The sequence below is a fragment of the Salvelinus fontinalis genome, chromosome 6 (assembly GCF_029448725.1).
Source record: "Salvelinus fontinalis isolate EN_2023a chromosome 6, ASM2944872v1, whole genome shotgun sequence".
Lineage (NCBI taxonomy): Eukaryota > Metazoa > Chordata > Actinopteri > Salmoniformes > Salmonidae > Salvelinus > Salvelinus fontinalis.
In genome coordinates this window covers 39525142-39534944 of record NC_074670.1, presented here as the reverse complement: position 1 = coordinate 39534944, position 9803 = coordinate 39525142, and positions in this window count along the sequence as shown.

Sequence of the window (9803 nt, the reverse complement as noted above, 5' to 3'; positions counted from 1 at the left end):
TTCCCCCCTCTTTTTTAATGTGGTCTGGATGGGGGCTACGTTGTCACTTACTCAATGCGGGGTGGAGAGGATGAGGCATTTATTTGGTGGGGAGGGGGAGACGTTGTGCGTTGCTAACTGTTCCCGGTTTTCTTTTGTTTTCAGAACACAGAATTGAGACTGAGCGTGGGGGTAATAGAACCAACGGGATATGTCGAGTTGTTTGGGAACTCAGCTGGGGTGTTCAGAGATTGTTCTTTCATGTACAGCATTTATTTTTCTTTTATGTGATCACAGCTGTAACTATTATCCACCTTTACCCAGAGATGACTTGCATTAGAGTTTGATTACTGTTCGATGACGTTGACTAGTACCTTAAATATATTTACATGGAACTGCCATGGTCTAGGTCATGCAATAAAACAGAAAAAGATACTATGTGCTCTAAAAAAGGAAAAAGCAGACATTGCGCTATTACAAGAGACCCACCTCTGTGATGCCAAACATGCCACCTCCGCAGAGCTTGGGTGGGACAGGTGTATTTCTCATCTTTCAAATCAAACAGTAGAGGTACAGCCATACTTATCCAAAAGAATGTTCCATTCATAATTGACAAAAACATATCTGACCCGGAGGGGAGATTTATTATGGTAACTGGGCCACTGTATGGGCAACCAGTTACTATCTTAAATATATACGCCCCTAACACAGATACTCCTGCTTTCATGTCAAAAATGATAACCCTGTTCAATGACCATTGTGTTTCCTTTGGAGTGCTGGCTGGACATTTTAATTGTACCCTCAACCCAACCCAAGACAAATTAAGTCCCCACCACAAATCCTAGATCTGCAAAGATGTTGATGATGATATATATCTGGAGAGAGACTAATAGCTTGTCTATGGACTATACATACTACTCTAATACTCTAATGTCCATAACACCTACTCCCGTATAGACTACCTTTTTATCCCAAAGATTTTCATAAATTCAGCCATGTGTACAATCGGACACATAGCACTTTCAGATCACACCTTTGTCCACCTCCGTTTTGACCTCAGCAAAAAAGAAACGAGTTCAAAGAGCTGGAAATTCAACACCTCCATGTTATCAAACGAAGCGTTCCATAAATTGATAACTACATGGATAGACAACTACACACAAGACAACAAAGACTCTCCTGTTTCTCCGGCCACAATGTGGGACGCTGCAAAAGCCACACTAAGAGGTCATCTAATTGCATATGCTTCCTCTAAGAAAAAGCAATGGAAGCACACAGGCTAGATCTTGAGAGGGAGCTGGAACGCTGTGAAAAAGTACATAAACAATCCCCAGACAGCACCTCCTGGAGTCAACTTAAAGCAGCCAAAGCCAAACTGAACTTGGACTATACTCAAACTTTTTTTTCTTCTTTACTAAACAAAAATACTATGAGTATAGCAATAGGCCTAGTAGATTGCTTGCTTACCAATTAAAAAAGAGCAGTCAGAGCGTACAATCATGGCCATCCGAACAGCAGAGGATGAGGTCACATATGACTCAAAAAATATACATTTAACTTTTCATGATTTTTACTGCAAACTATATACTTCTGAGAGAAAACATACGGATGCAGAACTTCATTCCTTCCTAGAGGGAATCTCGCTACCTAAACTATCAGGACTATCAACTAGTCATGTCATGCAATAAAATGCAAATGAATTACTTAAAAATCATACAATGTGATTTTCTGGATTTTTCTCTCACAGTTGATTTTTCTCACACAGTTGAAGTGTACCTATGATAAAAATTACAGACCTCTACATGCTTTGTAAGTAGGAAAACCTGCAAAATCGGCAGTGTATCAAATACTTGTTCTCCCCACTGTATATTTATTTATTTATTTTTCATTTTATTTTATTATTGTTAGTTATTTTTTTAAAGTCTGGAATGTGTTTTGTTGGTTGATTGAAAAACAAGAAAACTTTAAATTTGTCACGTTCCTGACCTGTTTTCTGTTGTTTTGTATGTTTTAGTTAGTCAGGACGTGAGCTGGGTGGGAATTCTATGTTGTGTGTCTAGTTTGTCTGTTTCTATGTCAGCCTAGTGTGGGTTCTCAATCAGAGACAGATGGTAGTCGTTGTCTCTGATTGAGACTCATATATAGGAGGCTTGTTTTGTGTTGGGATTTTGTGGGTGTTTGTTACCTGTCTCTGTGTTTGTGTTCTGCACCAGATAGGTCTGTATCGGTTTTGCACATTTGTTATTTTGTAGGTTGTTTGTAGTGTTTCACTTGTGTTTGTATTAAACATGTTTAACACTAGCCGCGCTGCATTTTGGTCCTCTCCTTCACCCCTGGAAGAAAACCTTTACAAAATTGAAAAAAAACTGGACAAATCTGAGGGGGCATGTGACTTGGTGCCCCCTATGGGCATGACACCACTGTCTGTCTGATCCAGGAATGTGTGGCGGAATCTGGGCTATAGTGCAGCAGTATGGGAATTTCATCACCGTGTCAAACATTCTACTTATCTGTAGGTGGGGGAAATTGAAGAGGAAGTGTTTTTTTTTTCTTTCCTCTTGTAGATATGGCAGATTAGCTCTGACAGTTGATACTATGAGATCCTGAAAGATACATCTGTTAATCTCTCATTCCCAACAGTCTAGCATTTGGATCCCATGATTCACCCCATGATTGTAAACTCTACATTTGGAATAGTACCAAATATTGTTTATGTCTCATTAATGTTATTGTCATACTTCATTTGTGTGTGTTTAGTTTACCCAGGAAATGTTGTCTGTTGGGGTGTAATACATGTTGTGGCGTACAGCAGGTCAGCCACCAGGGGGAGACTCGTCGAGGCCTGGTGATAGACGGAGTATACATCACGAGGCGATGGCTCCATCTGCTGGACGTGCCAGGTCTCGACGGGCTCTCCGCCCAGGACTAATTGGGGCTGATTGGGGAGTTGGTGAATAATCAAGGGCTGTTTGCTCACGAGCTGTACAAGCCCCATAAAGCTGCCAGAAGGGACAGGAGAGGACTGGGGGAAGTTAGGTGACTTCCGTGTAGTTGAAGATGGTGCACGAGCTAAGACGTTTGTATGCCCGACAGGATACAGCAAGACCCGGAGCCCAGAGACGGTATCCCGGAAAGGGTCTCATGGGGGAGACATATCCTTTTCTTTTGATTTTATTATTTAATAAACACCCCTGAAACCGAGCTAATCATACTCTGTCCGTGTCTGATCTTTGTAAACATCTTGACCCAACCCCCTGGTCTGCCACAAGTGGTGGAGAATGCAGGCATTCTGATAACGTGGTCAGATCAAGGTTGACGTTTACGCAGCATCAGCATGGATGAGTTGATAGCTCAGTTCGTCCGGGCCCAACAAGCACAACAGGCGGTTCAGGAACGAACGCTGGAGGAACAGCGATTACAAAACGTCCGCCTCGTTGAGGAAATCAGGAAGCTGCAAGGAGGAGTGTCTCCTGAATCACATCCCAACCAGTTTTTACTCAAACTAACGGAAGACGATGACATCGAAACCTACCTCTGTACGTTTGAACGGACAGCTCTAAGGGAAGAATGGCCAAGGTCGAAGTGGGCCAGTCTGCTGGCCCCGTTCCTCTCAGGGAATGCCCAAAAGGCGTATTGGGACCTGAACGACGAACAGGTGGCTAACTCAAACGGGAGATACTCAGCCGCCACGGGTACAGCCTGGCCCATCGGGCTCAACGGTTCCACGACTGGAGGTTCGTAGCCGACGCATCCCCCCGAACACAGATGCGCGACCTACTGCGCATCACCAGGGCATGGCTCCTAACCGACGTATCCACCCTCTCCATCCTCGACAATTGGTCCTGGATCGCTTCTTACGGGCGCTACCCTACGACATGAAGAGGGCAGGAAGTCTATGCGCACCCCAGACCTTGGAGGGCCTCCTGGAAGCAGTGGAGACGCATCATAACACGCAGGCCCTGCTGAGTGGAAGCCAGGATGAGTCGGCGACCCGTCCGAGGGGACAGAAGGACAGCCCCACCACGGTGTACCCCGAACCGACAGTCGGCAGGGCCAAAGGACCGCAAACGCGTGGAGAAACGGCTGGGGTAGGGCCGACCCAGGTAGATGGAGACCAAAGGAGATGTTTTGAGTGTGGCGCCCGGGGGCACATTGCCTGGAATTGCCAGGCTCGGGAGGAGTCGATGCCATCAGCTAGCCCCGGCGGCGAGGTGGGTCACGCCGTGAACTATGTCACCTCCTGTTGGCGCACCCTGAATCAACTGCACCCATGGTCCTGGTGAAAGTTGACGGACACGACACGGAAGCGCTATTGGACTCGGAAGTATGGTTACGCTCGTAACCACGAGCCTGCTGAACCAGGAAACCGAAAGGGGTAGGGAGACGTCCATTTCCTGGCTTCATGGTGACACAAAGCGGTATCCGACCGTATGGACCACCGTGACGCCACAAGGGAGATGCCAGATGACAGTGGGTGCAGTGCCAGAGCTGTCGGTACCTCTCCTAGTGGGACGGGATTGTTCGCTGTTTGCGGCCCTATGGGGCACGAGTTGAGGAAGAAGGTACAAGCAGGCCGAAGAACAGAGCGGGGACGACCAATAGCCTGTGCGGCCCGGAAGCAACCAGTTAAACAGCATGGATCTACGGCTCCGGAGTCGGAGGGGGCGCCGGAACCCGAACCCCCTGGGGAACTCCTGAAGGAGGAGCCATCCTCCCCCTCCTCGATTTTGATGGGCCAGTCGAGACCCCCACTGAGGGCCAACTGGGGGACAAATCGGGACAGCCCAGTGGGAGGATCCGAACTTGAAAGCTGCCGCAGCCCAAGTGATAGTGGTGGATGGACAGCTACTTCTGGGGGTGAGTGACTGGCGATACCCACATTTCCAAATCAAGAGTAACCTTTTGTATCAGGTGTCATGCCAACAGGGGTAACTTTGAGAGGTATTGTTGCTGCCCCAACGGTACTTGGGAACCGTTCTTCAGCTGGCCCACACCCACTTGTTGGGGAGCACCTGGGAATGGAGAAGACCCAGGAACGGATCGCCGCCCGGTTCCATTGGCCTGGGATGAGGAGGGCCGTGGAAGACTACTGTCGCAGCTGTCCGGAATGTCAACTCACAGCCCCGAAAACCCACTTCCGAAGCACATTGTTCCCCCTACCAATCATCGGGGTGCCCTTTGAATGCATCGCCATGGACATAGAGGGACCCCTGGTAAAAACAGCACGAGGACACCGGTACATCCTGGTGATAGTAGATTATGCCACCCGGTATCCCGAGGCCATTCCACTACGTGCGGCAGTGTCCAAGGGAATCGCCAGGGAGTTGTTCCACCTCTTTAGCTGGGTGGGCATCCCGAACGAGATCTTGACAGACCAAGGTACGGAGTTTATGTCTCGCCTCATGAAAGAGTTGTGTGCCCTCCTGCAGATCAAGCAGATCCGGACCTCCGTTTTCCACCTGCAGACGGGTGGGCTCGTCGAGCGCTTTAATAAAACACTCAAACAGATGCTGCGGAAGGTCATCAAGCAGGACGGGAAGAACTGGGACCAGCTACTACCCCACCTAATGTTCTCAATCCGAGAAGTACCCCAATCCTCCACTGGGTTTTCCCCGTTCTAACTCCTCTATGGGAGGAGGGCACGCGGCCTACTGTACCTCGCAAAGGAGGTGTGGGAAGCCCAATCGACCCCGTTACGCAGCGTGGTAGAGCACGTGGAGACGATGAGGGAGCGGATGACAGCCATATGGCCCGTCGTGAGGGAACCAATGCCCAATGCGCCCAAGCCCAGTTCTACAATCGGGGAGCCCAGCCCCGAGAATTCCACGTGGGAGAAAGGGTGCTGGTCTTAATCCCCATGGCCGAAAGTAAGTTCCTGGCAACATGGCATGGACCATATGAGGTGGCCGAGAAGATGGGACCTGTCAATTATCGCGTACGGCTTCCGGGGAGATGGAAACCTCAACAGACTTACCACGTGAACCTGTTGAAGAAGTGGCACGAGAGGACAGCCTTGGCCGTGTTATGGTCGGGACCAGTGTTAGTCCCGAGCAATGAGGACCTCGACCCGGCCCAGAAGCAAGAGCTCAGGGAGCTTGTCGATCAAAATACGGTGGTGTTCTCCGAGAAGCTGGGCCGTGCAACACTCCTTGAACCCCACATTCATACCCGGCCCAGCGAAACGGTAAGAAAGAGGCCATATCGGATTCCGGAGGCCTGAAGGAAGGCCGTGAAGCAGGAAGGGGAGGCTATGCTGAGGATGGGAGTCATTGAAGAGTCCCACAGTGCATGGTGCAGCCCCATCGTATTGGTGCACAAACCGGACGGTAGCCTTCGCTTCTGTAACGATTTCCGGGGAGTGAACGACATCAGCTTGTTCGACGCATATCCCATGCCGAGGGTGGACGAGCTCATCGACCGATTGTGAAAGGCCCGGTACATCAGCACCCTTGACCGACCAAAGGATATTGGCAGGTACCGTTGGCAGCCTCCTCCCGGGAGAAGACGGCATTTTCGACACCAGACAGGTTGTATCAGTACCGGGTGCTCCCGTTTGGTCTCCACGGAGCCCCACTCACATTCCAACGGCTGATGAACAAAGTACTTCGACCCCACCAGCAGTACGCAGCGGCCTATTTGGATGACATCATCATCCACAGCCAAGGTTGGGAAGAACACTTGACGCGCCTCCAGGCGGGGCTGGACGCGCTCAGACAAGCCGGGTTGACCGCGAACCCCAAGAAGTGCAAACTAGGTTTCGAGGAGGTGGAGTACCTGGGGTATTTGATCGGACGTCAAGCCCCAGGAGAGGAAGGTTCATGCGGTTCGTGACTGGCCCGTTCCACACACCAAGACACAGGTCAAGTCCTTCCTGGGACTGGCAGTATACTATAGCCGATTTATCCCCAATTTTGCGGCTATAGCTTCCCCCCTCACCGATCTAACCAGGGCCTGCCTCCCGAAAACAGTGAAATGGACGAACGAGACAGCAGCACCGTTCTGTCCCAGATCCACGATGGGGAGGAGTACCCCATCATGTGCATCAGCAGAAAGCTGGTTCATAGAGAGAAAAGGTACTCCATTGTGGAGAAAGAGTGTCGAGCGGTGAAGTGGGCGCTAAACACTCTCAAGTATTACCTGTTGGGTACCCACTTCACCCTGGTCACGGACTATGCTCCCCTGGCCAGGGGAAAGGACACAAACGATCGGGTTACCAGGTGGTTCTTGTCCCTTCAACGCTTCTCCTTTTCTGTTGTGCACAGGTCAGGGGCGAAGCATGTAAACACGGATGCCCTATTGATAAGGGAGACGCACCGACGACAGCACCCTCCCCGACAGAGCTATGGGGGGGAGGGGTTACAACAGGTCAGCCACCATGTTGGTCTGCCACAATGTCTTCATGGACAATTTGTCTAATACAAAAGATTTGTGTAGGAAAAGTACCAGTTTAAAGAACTATGAATATTATATCATATTTGCACAGTATGTAGCCTAGATGTTAGAGAGGCGGAGGGTTGCGGGTTCGAATCTCTGTGCTATACTGGTGCTGACCATGTGCTCATCTGAGTGTGTGTGTGTGTGTGTGTGTGTGTGTGTGTGTGTGTGTGTGTGTGTGTGTGTGTGTGTGTGTGTGTGTGTGTGTGTGTGTGTGTGTGTTGTCGAGACACGTGGCCCCCAGTATCAAAGTCTGACAGAGCTCATCACAGCCCACGCTGATGTTAATGACTGACAGCTGTATCCACGCAGCATTTCCATACACATTTGCCATATTTCCCTATCAGATAATTGACCATCCACTCATCAGCCATGCCCCGGTGGCTTTAACGAACACCTAAGCCACTTTATGGAGTTAGAGATAAAATCCCTTTTGATTAACCTGACTAATCTGAATGTGTGGGGAGATTAACGCCGCAGTTCATTTGCATGAGTGAGTGCTACCATTTGGCTATCTGCATGGCAGTGGTAAGGTTCCCCCCTTGGCTCATGGGCCAGTCACTCACTGGGCACTGTGTGGGTGGCACAATGCACTGGGGGCACCAGTACCCTCAGGCAGGGAAGAGAGCTGTCGGTTTATCTGTGCATGGGCTAGTGCCAGCCATCACGGAACAAGAGACGAAGGAAAAAAAATATCTCTGGAATGCACCGAGAATATTTTGGTCAAATGTAATTCCAGAAACAGTTTAGCAACTTCTTTGACAGTGCAGTTGTCAAAACAATCATAACGTAATAGCTGGCAAGGGTAGTAGAGATATTGCTGTTGGTCTGTAGCTTTCATTTTCAAAACACTGCTTCTGTATTGCATAAGATGTTTTGTATTGTACGTTGCTGACTTTGAGGTAGTGTGTCATAAGGGTTGGCTTGTGATGTACTGTGAGTATTGTACCTTGGCCTTAGCCTAACATCTAATGTCTGACTCTCTTCAACCCAATAACCATTATTAGATGAAGTGTTCATCACTACCACATCCTTTAGAAAAATTGATAGAATGAATTGGATAATTAAAAGTAGTAGGCTGCTCCAGCTGGAGACAAAATTCAACACATCAAAAATGATCGAGGATTAAAACACAAAGCCCAGGGCCTTATTTCCATTCTGGTATTCAATTTCCATTGTACCCCATTTATCTTGTTCAATGACTAATCAGATGAACGTAATACTCTCAGACCTCATGCTCTCAAAACACATATTGCCTGACTCATTTATTGTACAGTGCCTTTGGAAAGTATTCAGACCGCTTGACTTTTTCATATTTTGTTACGTTACAGCATTATTCTAAAATGGATTAAATACAACATTTTCCTCAGCAATCTACACACAATACCCCATAACGACAAAGTGAAAACAGGTTTTTAGCAATTAAGAAACAAATACCTTCTTTACGTAAGTATTCAGACCCTTTGCTATGAGACTTTAAATTGAGCGCAGGTTCATCCTGTTTCCATTGATTATACTTGAGATGTTTCTACATCTTTATTGGTGTCCACCTGTGCTAAATTTAATTGATTGGACATGATTTGGAAAGGCACATACATGTCTATATAAGGTCCCACAGTTGACAGTGCATGTCAGAGCAAAAACCATACCATGAGGTTGAAGGAATTGTCCGTAGAGCTCCGAGACAGGACTGTGTCGAGGCACAGATCTGGGGAAGGGTACCAGAACATTTCTGCAGCATTGAAGATCCCTAAGAACACAGTGGCCTCCATTCCTAAATAGAAGAAGTTTGGAACAACCAACATTCTTTCTAGAGCTGGCCCTCCAGCCAAACTGAGCAATTGGGAGAGAAGGGACTTGGTCAGGGAGGTGACCAAGAACCCAATGGTCACTTTGACAGAGCTCTAGAGTTCCTCTGTTGAGATGGGAGAACCTTCCAGAAGGACAACCATCTCTGCAGCACTCCACCAATCAGGCATTTATGGTAGAGTGGCCAGACGGAAGCCACTCCTCAGTAAAGGGCACATGACAGCCTGCTTGGAGTTTGCCAAAAGGCACCTAAAGACTCTCAGACCATGAGAAACAAGAATCTCTGGTCTGATGAAACCAAGATTTAACACCCTGGCCTGAATGCCAAGCGTCACGTCTGGAGTAAACCTGGCACCATCCCTACGGTGAAGCATGGTGGTGGCAGCATCATGCTGTGGGGATGTTTTTCAGTGGCAGGAACTAGTAGGATAGTCAGGTTCAAGGGAAAATTGAATGGAGCAAAGTACAGAGAGATCCTTGATGAAAACCTGCACCAGAGCGCTCAGGACCTCAGACTGGGGCGAAGGTTTACCTTCCAACAGGACAACGAAGTACACAGCCAAAACAACGCAGGAGTGGCT